Genomic DNA, 11539 nt, shown 5'->3' on the forward strand with positions numbered 1-11539 from the left:
AGTCTAGCAGATGATCACACAGAATTGTAGCAGGTGGAACATGGAGGGAAACACTGACTTGCAGTCTGTGTCCCTTTAGCAACGTGGGTGAAGAGAGTCTGTGCTGTGTTCCATGGCTCTACTTGCCAGTTTATACTCTTGGGGAAAGTGCAACTCCTCCATCAGACTTTGAGAAAATCTTATCAGTGCCGAGTCAATAGTACTTAGCATAATATGGTAGTCAGGTTTGAGACTCCAGCCTCAGCTTCCTTGGTTAAACCATCCATGGTATGGTTAGAAGCAAGCCAATTTTCTTTTAAATGATTTAATGAAATGCATAAAAACATTCTTCTTTGCACAAACCCAAATAATACAGACAAACTAAAGCCAATTTACCACAGCTTATCATCCCATGTTCCTACCCAGAGGAGAACACTGTCAATCAATTAGTTTTTACAAACATATGGCTGTATGTCACAGGATGATAAATGGGCGTGCAGCTGAGGTGTTACTGGGAACCTCCCTGCAGGCTTTTTTAAGATGCAGAACTGACCCTGCTACCGTCACCCTGTAAGTCCCTCCTCAAGATGTTTAAGAATGGAAGTGGAGTTGTGATTTGTTGGTTTAGAGAGAGTACTGTGGGTTTTCCCTTTCATGTCTGTGGGGAATTAGAGGAGGTGTTTTAGCCTAATCCTCAAGTCAAAGGAGGAAAGCTCCAAGAAAACCACTTTTATATCTTGAGGGTATCTACAAGAAGAGGAGTCTAACTTCTAATTCCCTGACTGGACATCTCAGGGAATGGACTTGATGATATTCACTCAGCACTTATTTGGGCCAGGTGAAAAGAAAATTGGCTAGAGAGAGGGCAAAAGGAAGCAGTTCGTGCTGTTTGGTCTGGCAAGGATAAAGGAGTTTTTTTATGCCTCAAGTGGACACGGAGGAAGGCGCCTGGAACACTCTTGTTGTTACTCTGACCGAGGTGCTGACTTCCACAAGAGGAGACCCTGTCAACAAGAGAAGGTGGTCTGGACCACTTGGAAGGTGGGTCAGTAGGGGTCAAATCAGAGCCTTTCATCTCTTTCAGGAAAAAGTCACTCCTGTTTCTCAAGGAAGATGCCTGTCAGCTCAATGGCCTCAGAGGCCAGACTGTGTCAACCAAGAGAAGATTTCAAAGGCACAGAAACTCTAATACTACCTCTCTACTTCTGTATACTGAAGCTGAAATAGAGACCTAGAAGAGGGAGGAGGAGGGGAAGAAGCAAAATAACAGACCAGGCATCCTCCCCACTCTAAGTTCCCCAGCCAGGGTCAAGCTAAATGAGGTAGAAGGAAAGGTGTGAGATTGATGATTTAAACTGGGATATATAAGTTCATTCTCTAAGTCAGTAAGTCTGTTTCTGTTTTGTAAATAAGTTCATTTGTATCTTTTTTTAGATTCCGCATATAAGCAATATCGTATGATATTTCTCTTTCTCATTTTACTCAGCATGACAATCTCTAGGACCATCCTTGTTGCAAATGGCATTATTTCATTCTTTTTAGTGGCTCAGTAATATTCCATTATATATTAGTACCACATTTTCTTTATACATTCATCTGTCCATGGACAGGATGGCTATTGTAAACAGTACTGCGATGAACACTGGGGTGCATGTATCCTTTTGGACCATGTTTTTCTCTGGGTATATGCCCAGGAGTGGAATTGCAGGCTCATATGGTAGCTCTATTTTTAATTTCTTAAGGAACCTCCATACTGTTCTCCATAGTGGCTGCACCAATTTACATTCCCACCAACAGTGTAGGGGGGTTCCCTTCTCTCCACACCCTCTCCAGCATTTGTTGTTTGTAGATTTTTTGATGATGGCCATTCTGACTGGTGTGAGGTGATACCTCATTGTAGTTTTGATTTGCATTTCTCTAATAATTAGCGATGTTGAACATCTTTTCATGTGCCTCTTGTCCATCTGTATGTCTTCTTTGGAGGAATGTCTATTTAGGTCTCCCACCCATTAAAATAAACATGCTAGGTACACTCAGGAATATAAATCTTAATAAGATACACTCAACTTCAAAGGTTTACAAACTAGTACAAGAAATAATCTCTATTTGGGGGGTTCAAAATTGCTAATTAAATTGTTTGAATCTTAAAAGAAAAAAGTAAAAAAAATAAACTGGGATACAGGTATAAGACTAAACTGGAGTATTAATATGTGAAAACGATCAGGAAGCTATGTGTTCTATCCTGCATATCATTAAAGTTTTGAACACAGAGGTTCAACATCATTAAAGATAGCTATTGAAAAAAATAAAGCAGTCCCATATTTGTATCCCAATGAATTGGATTTTTCAATAAACCAGGTATGTGCAGAAGGATCTTGTGTTGTGTTTTTAACATTAATAATGTCATAATATATATATCATACTGTAACTTGCTTTTTCTCACCTGGCAATGTCTCAAGAGATCTTTGTATGTCAATACACTTCGATTTGTTTATTTATAACTGCTGCATAGACTTCCACAGTCCAGCGTTCCTAGAATTTCTTTAGCCATTCTGTGGCTGACGGGTTTTCAGTGGCTGTGGAATAGCATGATGATTGGGCTCAGTTAGACTGTGAGAGATGGCAAGGTTTGGCAGAGCTCTCTAAAATAGGGCTATGCCTTCTAGACCAATTAAGAACTTATCCAGAATTTCTGAACCCCTGGTGCACTCCAAGACTGGGTTGTAAGTACATGGAGTCTGGGGAGAGTAGCAGAACAGGTTCCCCAGGGGGAGCATTGTCTTCTTCAACCTCCAGTTATTTTTCTTCAAAGCCCCATTTTATTGAGGTAGAACAAAGCCAGTGAATTAGGATCAACACTGTTTTCTCACCTAAAAACTGAAGTGAATTCTTTCCTTCTTCCAAATTTTGGTTTTGTGGCAATTAACCAGTAATGTTAGAAAAGTACTTCAAAAATCTTGAAATGGAGATTTACTACAAACTCAAGGATTTATTTTAAATTTATTTATTTTTGGCTGCATTGGGTCTTCGTTGCTGTGCAGGCTTTCTCTAGTTGCGGCAAGCAGGAGCTTCTCTTCATTGCCGTGCGCGGTCTTCTCATTGCACTGGCTTCTCTTGCTGCGGAGCACGGGCTCTAGGCACACGGGCTTCAGTAGTTGTGGCACATGAGCTCAGTGGTTGTGGCTCGCGGGCTCTAGAGCACAGAGTCAGTAGTTGTGGTGCACGGGCTTAGTTGCTCCACAGCATGTGGGATCTTCCCGGACCAGGGCTCGAACCCGTGTCCCCTGCATTGGCAGGTGGATTCTTAACCACTGCGCCACCAGGGAAGTCCCCCAAGGATTTATTAAAACAAATTCCCTTACCAGTTAGATATAATATTTCATGTGTATTTGTCAGATACATATATTTTAACCTCTAATTTATGTTTTTAAAGTAATACATCTTCATAACAGCTGGATATTTTTCTGGTGATGCTTTGCCTCATTGCCAGTAATTACTGAATAGATGTAAGGGTATCCAAATAACTACATGCAATATTAAAAATACATATTAAAAATGCTTAGTACAGAATACATTAATGATTTCACATTTTGTAGGACTTTAGTCATCATGGTCAAACATCTATAAATATATCTTAAAATTTAGTGAGCTCCTCCTCCTAATTCTAAGAATTTTAAAATAAAGATTCCAGGAGGTACAGCATTATAAATTGGCATCTGTACACACCACAAGTCTAGTTGCCATCTGTCACCACACAGTTGACCCCCTTCATTCATTTTGCCCATCCTCTAACCCCCTTCCAACTAAGATTAGTAACCACTAATCTGTTCTCTGAGTTTGTTTTATTTTGTTGGTCTTGTTTTTTTAGATTCCACATATGAGTGAAATAATAATCTGTATTTTATCTGACTTATATCACTTGGCATGTCTTTTTAGATCCTCTGCCCATCATTTTTTGTCTTTTTGTTGTTGTTGAGTTGTAGGAGTTCTTTATATATTTTAGATATTAATCCCTTATTGGATATACAATTTGTAAATATCTTCTCCCATTTAGGTTGAAGTCAGTTCCACAAAAGCATCACTAAGACCAAAGTCAAAGAAGTCATCACTTATGTTTTCTCATAGAAATTTTATTGTTTCAGGTCTTACATTCGAGTCTTTAACACATTTTGAGTTAATTTTTGTAGTAAATCTCTGTGGGGTTTTTATACATGGCCTTTATTATGTTGAGGTAGGTTTCATCTATATCCACTTTGTTGAGAGTTTTTATCATAAATGGAGGTTGAATTTTGTCAAATGCTTTTTCTGCTTCTATTAAGATGATCATATGATTTTTTCCTTCATTTGGTTAATGTGATACATTATGTTGATTGATTTGTGGATGTTGAACCATACTTGCATCCTTGGAATAAATCCTACTTTGTTGTGGTATATGATCCTTTTAATGTATTATTGGATTTGGTTTGCTAATATTTTATTGAGGATTTTTGCATCTATGTTAATCAAGAATATTAGCCTGCCATTTTCTTTTTTGTGGTATCCTCATCTGGTTTTGGTATCAGGGTAATACTGGCTTCATAAAAGTTTGGTAGGTCTCTCTTCTCTTCAGTTTTTAAAAAAGAGTTTTTGAAGAATAGGAAGTAAATCTTCTTTAAGTGTTTTGTAGAATTCACCAATGAAGCCATCTGGTTCTGGGCTTTTCTTTTTGGGGGGATTTTTATTACTGTTTCAATGTCTTTACTAGTAATCAGTCTATTCAGATTTTCTATTTCTTCATGATTCAGTCTTAGAAGATTATATGTTTCCAGGAATTTATCCATTTCTTTAGTGTCTAATATATTGGCATATAATTTGTAGTAGTCTCATGATCATTTGTATTTTTTGTGGCATCAGTTGAACTTCTCTTTCATCTCTGATTTTATTTATTTGAGTCCTCTTTTTTTCTTGATGAGTCTGGCTAAAGATTTATCAATTTTGTTTTTCTTTTCAAAAAAAAACCAATTCTTAGTTTCACTGATCTTTTGTAAGTCTTTCATTTATTTATGCCCTGATCTTTGTTATTTTCTTCTACTAATTTTGAGCTTTTATTTCTAGGTTCTTTAGATATAAAGTTAGATTGTTTATTTAGAATTTTTATTTCTTGAGGTAGGCCTGTATTGCTATAAACTTCCTTCTTAGATTTTGGTATGTAAAATTTCTGTTTTCATTTGTCTGTAGGTGTTTTTGTGTTTTTTTGTTTTGTTTTGTTTTTGGCTGCGTTGGGTCTTCATTGCTGCATGCAGGCTTTCTCTAGTTGCAGCAAGTAGGGGCTACTCTTCATTGCAGTGTGGTGCACAGGCTTCTCATTGCAGTGGCTTCTCCTGTTGTGGAGCACAGGTTCTAAGCATGCAAGCAAAGCCCACGGGCTCAGTAGTTGTGGCACTCGGGCCCTGGAGCATGCAGGCTTTGGTAGTTGCACCGCATGGGCTCAGCAGTTGTGGCGCATGGGCTCTAGGGCACACAGGCTTCAGTAGTTGTGGCTCGTGGGCTCTAGAGTGCAGGCTCAGTAGCTGGGGCACATGGGCTTAGCTGTTCCATGATGTGTGGGATCTTCCCGGGCCAGCGGTCAAACCTGTGTCCCCTGCACTGGCAGGTGGATTCTTAACCACTGTGCCACCAGGGAAGTTCCTGTAGGCATGTTCTGATCTCTCCTTTGATTTTTTAGATGATCCATTGGTTGTTCAGTAGCATGTTGTATAATCTCTATGTTTGTGGTTTTTCCTGTTTTTTTCCTTGTGATTGATTTCTGATTTCATACTATTGTGGTGGGAGAAAATTCTTGATATGATTTCAGTTTTCTTGGCTTTACTGAGACTTGTTTTGCAACCTAACATGTGATCTATCCTGGAGAATGTTCCATGTGCACTGGAGAAGAACATGTTATGCTGCTTTTGGATGAAATGTTCTGTATAGATCTACAAAGTCTGTCTGATCTAATGTGTTACTTACAGCCAATGTTTTCTTATTTTCTGTCTAGAATGATCTGTCCATTGATGTGTGGGATGATAAAGTCCCCTACTGTTACTGTATTGCTTTCAATTTTAAGTCTATTAATATTTGCTTTATATATCTTGATGATTATCTCTTGGGTGCATACATATATATATATATAAATGTTGTATCTTTTGCTGGATTGACCCCTTTCTCATTATATAAAGCTCTTCTTTGTCTTTTATTACAGTCTTCTTTTTAAAGTCTATTAAGTATGATGTAAGTATTGCTACTCCAACTTTCTTTTCATTCCATTTGCTTATGGAGTATCTTTTTCCATTCCTTCACTTTCAGTCTGTTTTTTCTTCTGAAGTCTCTTATAAGCAGCATATAGATGTATCTTAATTTTTTAAATCTATTTGGCCACTCTATGTCTTTTAATTGGTGAATTTAGTCCATTCACTCTTAAAGTAATTATTAGTAGGTATGTACTTATTGACATTTTGTTAATTATTTTTGTAGTTCCTCTGTTTCTTTCTTCTTCTTTTTCTCACTTTCCTTGTGTTTTGGTGGTTTCTTTAGTGTTATGTTTAGATTCCATTCTTATTTTCTTTTGTGTATTTACTATGAATTTTTTCCTTGTGGTTACTGTGAGGTTCACATATGATATCCTATGTAAATAGTAGCCTGTTTTAAGTTTCTTGCAACTTAAATATGAACACATTCTAAAGCTCTATACTTACCACCATGTTTTGCGCTTTTGATGACACATTTTACATCTTTTTATTTTATACATCTCTTAAATGATGGTTGTAAATGTTATCTTTACTACTTTTGTCTTTTAACCATCCTGCTTGTCTATAAGTGACTGATCAACTACCATTATCATATATTTACCTTTCCCAGTAAGATTTTTACTTTTGTGTTTTCTTACTATTAATTAGTGACATTTCTTTTCAGCTTAAAAAAGTCTCTAGGGCTTCCCTGGTGGCGCAGTGGTTGAGAGTCCGCCTGCCGATGCAGGGGACACGGGTTCGTGCCCTGGTCCGGGAAGATCCCACATGCCGTGAAGCGGCTGGGCCTGTGAGCCATGGCCGCTGAGCCTGCACGTCTGGAGCCTGTGCTCCGCAACGGGAGAGGCCACAACAGTGAGAGGCCCGCGTACTGCAAAAAAAAAAAAAAAAAAAAAAAAAAGTCTCTAATATTTCATGTAGGGCTGGTTTAATGCTGATGAATTCCTCTAGCTTTTGCTATTTGGGAAACTCTTGCTCTCTCCTTCAATTCTGAATGATAACCTTGCTTGGTAGAGAATTCTTGGTTGCAAGTTTTTTTTTTCTTTTGGCACTTTGAATACATCACGCCACTCCCTTCTGGCCTGTAAAGTTTCGGATGAAAATCTTCTGGTGTCCTTATGGCATTTCCTTTGTACATAACAAGTTGTTTTTCTCTTGCTTCTTTTAGGATTCTCTCTTTATCCTTAACTTTTACCATTTTAATTATAGTATGTCTTGGTGTCTGTCTCTTTGGGTTCTTTTCATTGGAACTCTCTTGGCTTCCTGGACCTGGATGTTTGTTTCTTTCTCCAGATTAGGTAAGTTTTCAGCCATCATCATTTCAAGTAATTTTTATGGCCATTCCCTTCTTCTCCTTCTGGGACTCCTATAATGTGAATGTTATTCTACCTGATGTTGTCCCAAAGGTCCCTTTTCTTCACTTCTTAAAAACTGAAAAAAATTTGCTGCTCTGCATGGATGGGTTCCATTGTTTTGTCCTCCAGCTCACTGACTTATTCTTCTATCTCATCCAGTCTGCTGTTGAACCCCTCTAGTGTGTTTTTCAGTTTCGTTACAACTTATGTTTGGTACTTTCTCATATTTTCTGTCTCTTTGTTGAAGTGCTCACTGTATTCATTCATTCTTCTCCTGAGTTCAGTGAGCATCTTTATGACCATTACTTTGAACTCTGTATCAGAGGGACTGCTCGTCTCCATTTTGGAGACAAGTTACGTCTTGTTCTTTTGATTGGAACATATCCCTCTGTCTCCTCATTTTGCTTAATTCTCAAGGGGTTTTTTTTTCTCTATTATTGGGTATATCAACTATCTTCCAATCTTGAAAGAGTGGTCTTATTAGGAGACGACCTGTGGGACTCAGAAGCTCAATCCTGCTTATCCACCACAGCCAGGCACTCAAGGTCTGTCCCCTATGTGGGCTTCATGTGCCCTCCTGTTGTTATGAAGCTGCAGCTGTCATGGAACACTGGTGGATGGGGCTGGCCCAGACCAGCTGTGGGGTCCAGCAACAGCTGCCACAGAGTGCTGGTGGGCAGGGCTCTCAGCAGGGTGCCTCCACTGGCATAGTAGTTTAGATGGAGAATTCCAAAATGGCTCCTGTTAGTGCCAGTATTAACAAGTAGCCTGACAGTGCATAAGTGGCCCCCACCAGTGACTCATTCCCTGGGGAGTGACCCACATGGCTCCTGCCTCTTTGGCTGACACTTCAAAATTATAAGTGTGTCCCCTTCACCTATGGTCTGTGTGCTTTTCAATCTGGTGTTTTGCATTGGTTTTGGGGTTCAGTCTGCATGTGAACCCTTTAAGAGCAGGTTTTCTCTTCCCTGCATTTCTATAGTTTTCCTGGGCATATTCTCTGTTGGTTTTTGGAGTCAGATGTTCTAGGGGCTCGTCTATCCAATAAAGGATCAAAAGGTTGAGATGCTTGATGTGGGACATATCTCTTACTCTTCAGGGAAAAGATCTGTACCTTTGTGGATCCCTGCAGCTGGGGTGTGGGCTTTTCCTTGGGAAGCCCATATCTCTGCCTCTCCTACCCATCTTGATGCTATCTTTTTACCCTTTGCTGTGGAGGCTCTGTTCATCCAGTTTTCATTCCCTTTCTGAGGGAATTATTCCATATGTAGTTGTAGATTTGTTGTGTCTGTGGGAGGAGGTAAATTCAGGATCTTCCTACATTGTCATTATGAACCCTCTCCCTAGGAATTTTATGTTTTATTGGCCTTTTACAGCCTACCTCATGAAGCTTTAGAATGAGAAAGTCACACTTTCATGCAATGGATTTCTCTTGGAAATATCTCTTTTTTGTTTTCCCTTAAGAGTAGAAGAATCTGGCATAATCCTTTCTCCTTCTATGAGTCTGGGCATTTTTACTGATTTCCCCATTGTCTTTCATATTTGGTTCTGTTCAACTTCCAAAGTCTTAGTGTTAAATTTTTAGCAACAAATATATTATTGTTATTATCATGCAACAACCCAGGTTGCCTGATGGCATTAGTGTGTTCCTAGTCACTGTTAGGAAGAATGGCTGCTCCATATATGTTCTCCTGATTTATAATTCTATTCTAGGCTCTCGTTTGCAGGTGTCAGTCAAGTCTTCAGGATGGTTACTGGATATTATACAGATAAGGAAAAGCCTCCTTTCTCCTGCAAACTTGGCTCTCAGAGGAACCACCTGCCAGTGATTTTTAGCAGTTTTTTTCCTTAGAGGATAATGTAAAAACAAATCACTTGGTATATCTGAAAATCTTCTATTAGAAGGTTGTATAGAACCATGGGGCCAGGAGGGAACCTAAGAGCTCATAAAGTCCATTCCCATGACTCAGGCAGGTCAACAATTGGCATCCCAAGTAGACTGGCTCTCTTCTCTTTTTATAGCTTTCCAGAATAAGAGACTATATTTCTTACACTGGATGAATCATTCTAAAATTTAATAATCCTCAATATGTTTCTCTTTTAGCCTAAGAGGTAGATTTGGAAACTCTTGGTTTCTTTTCTGCATATACCTACAGTCCCTGGCTGAGACTTGGCATTGGTAGGTGAGGTAATTTGCTACTCTTGCAGACATTATCTTTTTTGACACATGTAAGCTTGTGTCTTTATTATTTGTGTGGTTTTCTTCAATGCTTTCTCCAAGAGCTCAGGGTCAGATCCAGAAAAGCTACCCCTGTCATGTTGTTGTGGGCATAGTGGGCCAAATGCTAAGAGGACCCTCAAGATTTCCTAACAATAGACATGTGTGGAAAAGACAGATGGCTTCCTTTGTATCTGACAGATTCCCACTGACTGAACATCTGTGAGAGGAATGGGAGGTGTTTACTTTGAGATCCCATTTGTAGCAGTAGGAAATCAAATGTAAACCTTTGAATGGTTTCCAGAGGTAAAGGTAGAAGGCTCTGCAAGTCTGTTGCCTCATTCCCCCTTCCAGCCACCACTTCCCTCACTGCTTGACTTTAAGCAGAGCTTTCTCTGTTGTCTCACCTTTTGTGATACCAGCCACCTAAAGCTAGTTAGCCATAGGACACAGGTCAAACCAGTAAAACAGTCTGGCAGGGTCACATGGCCTACATCCTGGGGATGTATACCATGGTATAAAGTGTGACTTTTCCTTTGATGTTTCAGCCTCTCACCTTCATCCGTTCTTTTCAGGGAAGCAATTCTAGAACTGATATAGGGTGAGAGATTGAGCATCGATTTTGTTGATAACTCAGATTATTTTTCATACTGAAAATATGCATTAATAGTATTAGGGATGTTTTTACCCTGTAGATTTCTTCCCAATATCAAGCTAACGGTGTACAGAAATAGTAATTTGAAGTTTCTCAGAGAGTACAGACTAAAAAGGAGTGGAAAAGTTTTAGAAGAGAAGTCACATACTCTACAAAAGACAGAATTTTTGCCTATTGCTATTGAGCAATTGTTATGCACCACCCAAGACATGATACCTATTTTCAAGAGCTTAGCCTAGTCAGAGAGGACCTTTACAATATGTGATATTTAATACTAAATAATGCTAGATGTTGCAAATCAGGTGTGCCTGAGTTGACTCTTGAAAGATGAGTGAGATCCAGTTAGGAAAAAGAGAAGAGGAGGGGCCAGAGCAGGTGGTGAGTAAAAGAATGAGTAGTTTCTCCAGGGAACCACAAATTGTCCAGCATGGTGGAATATACACTACAGGGAGGGGAATGATAAGATGTCAGTTTGGATAGACATGATGGGGAGACAGTTTATAAAGCATCTGGGAGTTAGCCTGAAGGAAATAATGAATCATTGATGGCAAAGGCATCATCATTTGGGTGGGTGGGGGGAGAGAGGTTTGAAGAAGAATAAACTAATGGAAACTAAGTTGGAGGCAGGGAAACCATTTAGAAAATTGTTGAAATAATTCATGAGATAGACTTGAAGGTAGTAGCATTTATGATGGAAAGATTTATATTGGAGATGGAGTTTGAACTATATTACAGAGGAAGAACTAACAGAATTTGATTGATTGTCTGTGGTAGTTGAGGGAGAAGAAACTCCAAATTTTGGTCATGGAAGAGAAGGCACTGAATTTAGTTTTATATTTATGAATTGTATAACGTCTATGGGCTATCCAAATGGCAATGTCCAGCAGGTCTGGAGCTTGCTTTGAGAGTCATCAGCATATATCTGTAAATGAAGTCACAAGAGTGGGTGAAATTACAAAGGAAATGTGCAAGGATTGTACACTGCTCTTGTTTTCCTCTAGAGCACAGCTCTCCAGGAACTGAATATGGTGTTCAACATTTACAGTATCATTTTTTTCTTGGACAGTGG

This window comes from Mesoplodon mirus, assembly GCF_964341445.2.
Source record: "Mesoplodon mirus genome assembly, chromosome: 3".
Classification (NCBI taxonomy): domain Eukaryota; kingdom Metazoa; phylum Chordata; class Mammalia; order Artiodactyla; family Ziphiidae; genus Mesoplodon; species Mesoplodon mirus.